This window comes from Argiope bruennichi, chromosome 11 (genome assembly GCF_947563725.1).
Source record: "Argiope bruennichi chromosome 11, qqArgBrue1.1, whole genome shotgun sequence".
Taxonomy (NCBI): Eukaryota; Metazoa; Arthropoda; class Arachnida; order Araneae; family Araneidae; genus Argiope; species Argiope bruennichi.
In genome coordinates, this window is record NC_079161.1 from 38,272,278 (window position 1) to 38,283,910 (window position 11,633).

An 11,633-nucleotide genomic window follows, 5' to 3' on the forward strand; every position below is an offset into this window, starting at 1 on the left:
AATAACACTTAAGCCCAACTAATGATTGACATTCTTATTAAATACTAATTTTACCTAATTGTTACATGACAAGTCGTAATAAGCATTGCCCTTTTTTTGTTTATTTATTTATTTTGCATTGAAATGGAATATGTAGGGGAAAAAATACTCATATATTGAACATATTCAAAGTGAAAAGGAAAATTTGTATTTTAAAAATATAAAATTGGTTGTTTTTTTTACTTCTTAAAATCAACTACATAGACTTAGACATTGATTTCTATTTATATAGCAATTTCAGCAGAATTAGTCAAACAAATGTCTTTCTCAAACTATAATGCCACGACAATTTGTGCAATTCTTAATTGCCATTCCTTCGATATAAATTATGAAGATCAAGCAACTCATATATGTGTGAATTTTTTAATTGTTTGTGTGTGAATTTACATTGAAATATTTTAATACCATCTGCTTTTACTTTATTTCATATTAACCATTTTAAAATATATCCAAATTTCAATAAAAGACATACTTCTAATAACACGTTTTCTGTATTTTACTCAATATTTTGCTATACATATATATATAATGTAATTTTAAATAGCCATGTTATATTTCTTTAAAAAAAATTTCAGAATATTTTTTTCTGAATTGGTTTGAATTAGTTCTTTCAATAACATATATATCCAATACAAAAACTTTCATATTCCAATGAAGGTAAAATATGCCAATCTATTGAATACCTTTTTTCGTGTAAAGGTGAATATTTTAAAATCCTTTTATGGAAGGCTTTATACAGATGTATGAGGCCTCATATAATGCACTTAGAATTTTAATACAATATTTTACTCGTTAAAGAAATATAATGATCATTGTATGATATTAAAATGCATACATGTTATATTTTTTTTAAAGGATTGAGAAATTATGTATATTTAAAATAAGCTATACAGAAGTTTCATGCAAGCATAATAAATAGTACTTAGTCAGCTCCTAATGAATTTGTTTAATTATTAATGAATTAGTCAATTTGTTTTAAATACAATTAAAGTTGGTACCATTCAGCAACTACATTTGTTGATTATCTCAGTGTCAAATAAATGTTTTAAGATTTAAGTTCTTAAAATATCTCTAATTTTATATAAACCTTGTCCTGGTTTTATATTAATCTTCAGTTTCCAAACTTTTACATTACATTGCAACTTCATCTCTTCACATAATATAGTGAAGCAAAAAAAGAGTAATATTTATTTTTCATTCCTTTTAACAATTTGCTATTTTGTTAAAATTTATTTTTAAATTAAAATAGCTTTCTAACAAATAAGATGCCAAAATTCTTTCTCTTGAAACTTAGCAAAAATTAAATGCTTTGCTATTTCATTTTCTGAAAATATTTAATTTAAACAATATTAATAAATAAATGTTGTATAATCCTGGTTCAATGTAAACTGATTTTATAAAATATCTCTGATATTGCAAATTCAAAAAACAAATACTTATTGTAGGGAAATAATTAAAATTCTTCCCATGAAATTGCAAAATTGCTGATTTTTTAATGAGTAATTGATATGCTATTATTCATATACTACAGTTTAGAATTCGTTTTGTATTCAAAACATTTCAGATCCCCCTTCCCCAAAAAAAACTTGTATTGCTTGCCTATATGCCTCTACAGAGTTTAATTTTGACCTGCTATCCATTATTAGGTTCTAATCCATTCAATTTTTTTTTTTTTTTCATTTACTGCTTATTGTGCTAACAAAGAATATAATATTAATAAAATAAAAATGATACAACATGTAACACAAATTTAATGAACCCAAATGTGGTACATAGTGCAAAGATTTGGATTATATTTCTAACATGATAGCGTTTATAGACGTGTGTACTGTTTATAATTTCACCATGCATGACAAAAATCATTCAAAATGGTTCACAGAACAGATCATCGCATCTGCAACTACAAAAGTTACTTCTTACGTTGCTGATGCTCATTAACCCTTTCAAGAGATATGGAAAATATGCTTCCTCCCAAATATTTCAATTTTTGTGTGAAGTTATGTAGGTTTACTTAAGTTCTGACTCAAATTTTCTATAGTATGGTATGGTATAGTTTAGGTTTTCTGGCACAAGGTACAATTTAGGGCAAGTTGTGTCATCCACAAGGATATTTAAGCAGTTCCATCATAAAGGTGTAAATAAAACAAGGATACATTGTAAAACGTCAAAAGTTTAAAAGGTCTATGATTTATAATGATTTGGTACAAGAATAAAAATAAATTTTAAATGCTATGAAAGAAACCAGTAGGTTTTAAAAAGTAAAAAATTTTCAGTGAGGTTTCTCACCCACCAGGTCCTGTAAATTTGAAATAGGCGAATGAAAGTGAGTTAAACGATCAGAAGTAAAATTAGGACATTGAGTAAGAATATGTGCAATAGAATTGATCACTCCACAGTTCGTACAATGAGGAAGCTTCAACTTCAGGCTTGTTCACCAAACAGCAAATGTCTATGTGTGTCCAATGCATAGACGAATTAATTTCACATCTGCGCATCAGTGTGGTAAAACTGACTACAAAAGTAATTCGGTTTGAGAACAAGTACATTTTAATGCTGAACTTATGGCGGCACTATAATAAGGCCAGGTTTGGGTGTTCTGTCTAAAACAAATTTTTTCGCTTCTGCGTATGAAATATTTCTTCTAACTTTCAGGCTTTGAATTACTTTTTCCATTTAGGATAGTCACGGAAATAAGCAGGATGGAGCCCAGAGCAGTTTAAACATTTGAAGGTTTGTGAGCTACAAACTGAAGTTTCATGAACATCAGCTGAGCATTTGGCACATCGACGGCTGCCATGGCAAGTTCCCTGCGAATGTCCGAATCTCTGACATTTAAAGCAACGTAGAAGATTCGGTACATATGGTTTAACTTTGGATTGTATATAGCCAGCACGTATAAATTTCGGAAGTTCCGGACTACTGAAAGTTAGAATGACATGTTTTGTTTGGAATGAATGAACCATTACGTTTAATTTTTATGCGATGAGCTGCACAAACTTTTTGGGAATGCAATTCCCGAATGAGTTCATTTTCCGAACAATCAAAAAGATCTAAATCAGAGATGACTCCTCGAGAATAATTCAGTGTCCTGTGAGGAGTTACCTCTACAGGGAAGTCTTCAAGTTTTGTTAATTTCTGCATCGTAGCAATCTGTGTTTTTGATGAGGTCTCAATAGGAAGATTCCCGGATGGAAGTTTTTTAGTAGATTTCACATCACCAATAAATGAAGAAATCAATCTTTGAACTATGAAAGGTCTTTGGTGTGTGTAATATTAGAAATCTAGTATCTTCAGTGATAGGTAAACATGGCAAAGTGTCTGAAAACCCATGCAAAAAGGGGGAAAAAAATTCGGGCCACGACGACACCGCCTTCCACGGAGCCCAACAAGGGAAGGAGCCACTGGCTCCCATTCCCAGCCTTAGCGCTTATCATGGAGCTAGCTGGAACCTAGGAACCTATACCCTGAGAGTCACCCCCGGGGACAGTGACCACCCTTAAAGCTAAGCCCAAGGAGTAACCCCTTCGCTTGATCTTCTTGAGCAGCCCAGTCAAATATCTGGGATACCGGCCGATTGATGCATCAGGGACCGAAATGTACCACCCGTTTAGACGGGTGGTACATTTCGGTTTAGACCCTTAGAGGGTCACCACGCACGGTGAACACGTGGGGTTTTTGGTTGTCCATGCGAAGCAAGAAGCAAACAGAGCGGCGACAGCTTCTCATGGCAAGCTCCCTCGCTTACCGTCGAGAGAATGAAGAAAACAGAAGGGGAAGGGGGGATTTTAAGTGAAAAGGGGATAAAGAAGAGAAAAGGGATAGAGGAGTAGGAAGAGAAAAGAAAGAGTAAAGATCCCTGGGTACCTCGGGATTGGAACACCTGTACCCACCTAAAGAAGGTGAGCCCCTGAGGGGACAAATTTTCTATAAGACAGGAACTTAGATGCTTCAGTTCCTTATTTCACATAAAATAGTGTGTCTTGATTTGTTACTTAATTATCAAGAAACCAAATTTAATTAATGTAATTAGCTAAATGAGTCACTTTTCTTAAGCCAAATTCAATCCTAAAAATATTTTAACAAATCATGATTGTGTAAAAAAAAAATGACCTTTTAAAAGATTAAGGAAGAGTTTTTCAAAATTTGAATTAGATTTTTCACCTAAACATTATTTAAAACTTTAAATTTTTCCTTCAATAATTTTGAAGCATATCAGACACAAACCATTTTTTAAATTATTTTAAAAATACAAAAATGAGTTTTCCGATGAAATTTATTTTATTTCCGTGCGTGTTTTTACCTGTAATTTATATAAAATTTTAAAAATATTTTTAATATACTAATTATAATTAATTTATACTCACACACATTCCAAAGATATTAAGTATATTCGTTAGTAATTATTTTCGGTACAATAAAATCAGAGGAATCAAACATAAAATATTCCAGTCGAATTATCATGAAAAGTACCAAAATGTGGAGCAAGTTCGGGAAAAAAAAATTTAGGAGCAATAATCCCCTCTCCTTTCAACACGTCTCTGATCACAATGTATTCTTAAAGTCGAATTAAAGGACTTATTTGCAATTCTAAAAAATTCAATTGAAAACGATTTTCTATCATTGGGGCAATTGTGTTTTTTAGTAGTCAGACAGAATAACGTTTAGAAATTTAGAATGAAAGTCTTTAAAGGAGTGCTATGGAAAAATAAACCCATTCATCATAATAAAAATTCTTATAAAGAATATTTCCAAGAAGTTGAAGATCATAAGTCAGATAGTGAACCGGACTAAAACGAAGTCTTCGAATGCCAATTAAACCCTCAAGGGGTCGTTTCTCTTTTCCTCTCCTTAACAATATCTATATAAACAGTTTTAAGAAGAAAATTTCATCAAACTGAAATAACAAAAATTTTTATTGCGGATCACTTTCTAAAGTTCAGTATATCGCAATGCCAAATTAAATTTTCGAAGAATTCAACACAAAATAAGTTTTATGACTTTTTAAAGACAATCTAAATAATATTTAATTATAGATTTGATATATTTATTTTAAATTATAATGCAGCTTTTTTTATAAATTATGGAACAACAAAATATAAAAGTTTCGGTAGAACAATGTTCTAAAAGTAAATAACGAACTGCTAGAAAAATATTCTAAAATTAATATCAATATTTATAATAATAATTAAGTTTGCACGGCTTTTGTACACTAGGCGACAGTACAAAATGAAACTATCGGAAATACCACACACACACAAAAAAAAAAAAATATCTAGAGGGACCTAAGCAGTTGTCTATTTAATAAAAAGGTCATATTCAGGCACTGCAGAATTGTATTCAGACTATCAACATATACTCTGTTGAAGATATTTTTCATTAAAATGAACTTGTTTTTACACGAATAAAAACAATGCAAGGAACATAAGTTGCTAAACTATCAGATGTGAAAAATTATTAAAAGAAATAACCGCATGATTGACTTCTTAAAAATAAAAATTGCTTAATATTTCAGTGACAAGCTGTTTCATTCATCATTTAGATAAAAAGAAATAGTTTGTCTTCAATATTAGGATATAAATTTCTTGGATAAAAAATTCATACAATTATTAATTCTTCAGACTGGTTATGTGTTAAAAAAAACTTGTCAACACTATAATGAAACCTCATTTGTAAAAAAATGAAAATTACTTTAATTTTACAGAGTTTTTTACATCCAATATATTTAATTCACCCAAAAAAAAATTGCATGCAATAATATAGCCTTCAAATGAAATTTGGTAAGGAAAAACTAGTCCAAATATAGTGTTCATATATTATGAGAGGCTTCTTTTTTTACAGAATTTTAACACAGTTTAATTATTTTTTTTCTATAAATTTGGTACTCATTCTTTCTGAATTTCACAGAAAAAACGGAAAATCAGCTCTTCCCTAGAAAAGAAGAAGAAGAAAAAAAAAAAAAAAAAGACAAGAACTTATTTTCTCAAGCTGAAAGTTTAAAAGTAGGAAGTATAGTCATAAAATCCAGTATTCACATTCTACCTTTCTTTTTTCCATTGAAATTTCCCACTCACACCCTATGAGCATAAACAATCAATATCAGCATTTGGCAGGAAAAGTTTTATAACTGAATGAGCTGATTTTTTAGTGATTCACTTGTCATTTTAAAATTAGGATTTATCACATACCTATTTTGCTTATAAAAAATCTTAACTCATAATTAAAATTTTTACAATATTTAACAAATATCTTCATTACCTTATGAAAAAAAGACTAAAAAGATGTTGTATATTTATTCTTAATTTCATAGACATGGCCTTTTACGTTGGATATTGGCAATAACCTAGTCACATTTTCCAAAAAATATTCAGTCAACTGACTCCAAGCAAGACACTGCAAAAATGTGCTGTGTAGTAAATTATATAAAACATAAAATCAGGAAACAGTACTTTTTTTCTTTTCTTTTTTTACCTTGCTAGATAGTTTATTGCCACTCTATAATTAATTTTTTTAAAATACAAATCTTCAAAATCATAAATAATTTTGTTAAATATAAAATTTGTTTCTATTTTGACATTTTTATTTTATTCTTTCAAGTTATAATGATATTCTCTCAGTACTCCAATGTGCCAAAGAAATAGATGAATTTTATTAAGTTCACTAATTTTATATACTATTCCAAGCACTTATAAATTTGTTTCATTTGCAAAATGAAGAAAAGAAAACTGTATCTGGGAGACATTTATTAAATTAATTGATAACCAAAGATTAATTATATTTATTAACTATGTAAAAAGAAATCATTAAGTAATAGGTATAAATGGAAAAATAAAATAACATGGAATCATAAAAATCTGTAATTTGTGAAAAGTAATAATGTAGCATATTCTTATTGTTTTGTTTCACTTCAGAGTGTGAGAACTATACATCTTTATATGAGCTGAAAGAAGAAAAATCAAGCTCAGCAATATCCTTGCAGATTTTCAACAAGCATGGCAAAGTGATGAAATATGCAGACAATGAATAGATAATATAACATTATAAATTTCTACATATATTTTAACCATCTACATCTAAATAATTTTTATACAGATTTCTATGCCCCCCCCCTTATAAGAATGTACACTAAACAAATGAAATATAATTATTTTCATATTATCTAAATGATCTATTTTAATTTTAAATACAATGCAGCTATAGCATGGAAAATGTTCCATTTCTTAGCTGTCACTTACTGCTTTATTTCTTGAATTCTTGTTTGGATACATTTGTTAGTTCAGAGCCAGGGTCACCAATGAGGAAGATTGATGAGGACAAGGAGCAAACTCGTGACGTTGGGGTTTGTAGCCGAGTAACAAGACCCCTGGACAAAAGTGTAAACTCTTTCCAGAGGCTGTTATCTGGCTTGTAAGCTTCACCACAATTTCTGGTATGGATTTATCCTGATACTAAATTTTTTTTTCATAAAGGAACTTCCTAAAAGTTAAAAGCTTAAAAAGAAAGCCAGAAATTTCTGGACAATCTTTTCAGCTAAACCATTGGGAATTTGTTCCTTTATTTTAAGACAGGAGAAAATAAATAAACTGAAATATATACAATATAACAATATAAACTGCAGTATAAAAAATTAATTTATTTTTCTTATAAAAATATATACTATTTTGGTAACAGTGAGCTTTTATTGATATACTGATTCAAATTACATTCACTAAATAACAAACAACATTTAATAAACCCATTAAAATGAGACAAGAACAATTTAAAGTAACACAATCATATACTTATATTAAGTCGTTTTTAGTATGTTGCTTCCATTATGAGCTTGTTTCTTCCTGTTTTGAATATGTGATTAACTTAAATTTTTGAATTTAGTCACTTACCTTTTCTTGACACCATCAAGGCACTCCATTTCCAAAATTATCTATTCTCACTGAGATTAGCAATCATAACTTGCATTAAATCTTCTGTGAAACTAATAATAAAAGAACTTCCTAAAAGTTAAGCTTAAGAGAAAGCTAAAAAACTTTAGACAATCACTTCAAATTAACCATTGGGAATTATTTGTTCATGGTGTTTAAAATTTAGAAGGGATAAGGGATAATTCCCATTAAGTAAGGTTAACAATTAATCAAATTTATTATTTTTAAATTAATATAAAAATTAAAATTTTCACAATAAAAGATTTAAAAAATTTAAGTTTTTAGTAATCTGTTCAAACATTAGGGCTCTAAATGAAAGTATGTTGAAGTCCTGAGTTAAAGAAAATTTATTCAATTTTTGATGTGCATAAAAACTTATATAAACTCCACAATTAAAATCATCAGTTTGTTTTATATGAGGTGGAAAAAGTATCTGCCAGTGGCTTTCTGAATTAAGCAATTTATTTAAAATCTTAGACCACTTCCTAATCAAAATTGCAGTATTATTATCTGGTCTGCCAACAAGTGGATCAAAATATTCAAATGTTTTAAGTTTTATATTAACAATAATCAAAGTCCAATGACAATTTAAATTGACAGGGATAATTAATAAATCTAGATTTGGCAACTCTTGAATCCAAGAAAATTTAAGAATATCCTTCTGATTAAAAATTAAAACTGATTGCAAGGATTCTATTGCTTTACAATTTCTGAATTTCTCGGTTAACAGAAAAAGAAAAGCATCAATAGCAGAATCATAAAGCCAACCCTTCTTAAAGCTCGGTGACACAGACTTTAGATAATTCTCTTCTTTCCGAGTAACAAAAGGATCTAAAGATTTTAATATATAAAAAGAAAGATTGATATTATTAATAGTTACTACTGTTGCAGTAGGGTTACCCACATTCATCTTACTAAATTTATTGAATATATTAAGGCTAGTACATACAGAATTTTCTCTAGCAGAATAAGCTTTTAAAGGAATTTCCTTTTTATGACCATCAGGATCATCATTACTTTTTTCATCACGACTAAAGCATTTAGAAATTTCTCCCGCATGATACGATTGTAAAGGTGCAATCGCATCTATAATACTGTCAGGTTCATCAATATTTTTTTCATTTAATCTTTGCCGTTTCCTATTTTTTTCCTGAAATGATTTTCTCCTCTTTTGTCTTTGAGAAGTTTTATAAAATTTAATCAGAGGAGGAATTTTTTGATTGGGAGCAACATATACCCGAGGCGTGACAGGAGCAGGATCATCTTTGTGACAGACAACTCCACACATACCAGATACTAAAGTATTTAAACAATTTACTACATTAGTTAGCATAGTTTCTTGAATACGAGGAATTTTAATTAATTCCAAAATCTAGGAGCATAGTTTTTTGCATTCAGCTTCTTTTGTGTTAAAACATTCAGACGAAACATTACCTTTCAATTCCAAATTTAAGATTTGGGGCTCAATTCCTTGTGCATTTCTTTCATTTTCAACAGCATAAAAATCATCTGTTATGTATGTTTTCATTTCAGAATACAATAAATGTACTTTATGAATATGTTTGCAAAGGTTACTATTGTCTTCACAAGAACACACATACAAATGACTACATAGTACTGTACAGTTAATATCAGTACATTTAAAACAGCAATGATCTAATAAAAGACAAACATCTGTAATTTTTTTTATTGAGTATACTATTCCCTTTTTCGTCTATGAATTTACTAACCATTGATCATCATGTTTAACTGTATCATTAATAGGAATTTTTACACCCATTTCATGCTTTTCTTTAATAGTTTTATTGAAATTTGAATTTAATGGAACATTATTTACAACATTAGAAGAATATTTTAAAAACCTATCTGTTTCCATCTTTAAAAGAGTTAAAATTAGCTCATCTATGCGCCTATTAAATTTACGCTCAAAATATACAGTTTTTAACTGATTATGAAACGATTCACAGTAATTATTTGTATTGGTACCACCATGTGGAAACTGTCTATAGCAGGTAGAATAATTTTTTACAAAATAATCAACAAAATTTTGGCATTCATTTAAATATTTACTAATAAAAATTGAAACTTTATTATCAAAATCCTCTAGAGACTTTTCATTCATTATATTTAATAATTCATACGACATCTTCATACGGAGACATTTATCATGGACTTTAACAGTCAACTGCCTTTTCCAAGCACGGTATACATGCCATTGACACAATAGATGCTTGATATCGGGACCAAATACAGAATTAAAAGTAAAACCATCATCATCAGTCATGACTGTATTAACTTTCAAATTAGGAATGCGACAATGTAAACTAGAAAATAAAGCCACTAATGTACGAAAATCTAAATCATTTGTAATAAAATGCGCAACAGGATATCCCTGACCATATTCATCTTGCACATGCAATGAAAGAAGAAAAAAATCATAATGGTTTGTGCCATGGGTAGCATCAATACAAAGGATTTTATGGGAATGTTTCATAAGCATGTCTTTTTGAGCTTCAGTTTGAAAATCTAATGCAAAAGAATTTTCACAATTTGGTAAGCTATCCAAATAAGAAGGTCCAAAGATAGTATCCGACATTAGTAATTTGAAAATTAAAATGGGATTATATTTTTCATTTTTTAATTTCTCCACAGTACAGAAAACAGACATGGCATCATTAAGGCCTACATCAAAAGCTAGTAATAGTAACAAAATTCTGTACAAACTGCCAAAAAAGCATACAGCAAAACAGAAAACAATTATAAGATTCAATATACAGAAGATGTTAAAGATTATTATTAGATACCACAAATAAATTTGAAACTATCAAGTTCAATACACCACTGAATAATTAAAAAATTGAAATAATACACAAATTAAATGTAAAAAAAAAAAAAAAAGCAATTTCCCAAGTTAGCACTAATCTGGAAATTAAAATCTTTCAGATTATAGATAATAATAAGATATAATTAATCTACGGAAAAACAAATAGTAAAATTAAATATAAAAGTTTATAATATAAAATACAAGCACAAAGAAACTTTTTTGTTTCCTAGCTAACCCTAATTAGTATGTTCAGTGATACTAATTCTAATTAAGTTAAGTAAAGTAAAAAAAAAACCCTAAATAATATAAATAAATAATGAAAGATAAATAAACAATATAGATTAATAATATATAAAAGAACAAAATGAATTCTTATCTCCACAAGCAAATAAAAGGTGTAAGAGATTCAATACACACGTCTCACGTACAGCAGGGCAAAAAAAAAAAGGATTAGTCACTAAATATTGCTAGATAAAGCCCGCGCTAAATGACCAGTATGACGTCAACAAAGTGTTACGTCATATCCGATGAATTTTGGTTCACATCCGGTAGAATCAGGGGTATACTTCCGGTGGCAACGACTTACTCCAATCTGTAAAAACCAAAGTAAAAAGCGTCGCAGAGTTCTTAAGCTAATCGCAATTTCCGAATCAAAATACATTGCTTACAATCAAATTGCCGAATCCAAAATGACGAATCTTTAAACGGGATAATGTCATACTATGACATGTTTCAAACGTACTTTGTTACAATCTTTACCTTTTTAGCTACTTTTCACAATGATTTCAAAAGTATGGGACGAAATTACTTTCGTAAATCAATATTTTCAAACCAAAATGTGCTAAAATTTGACG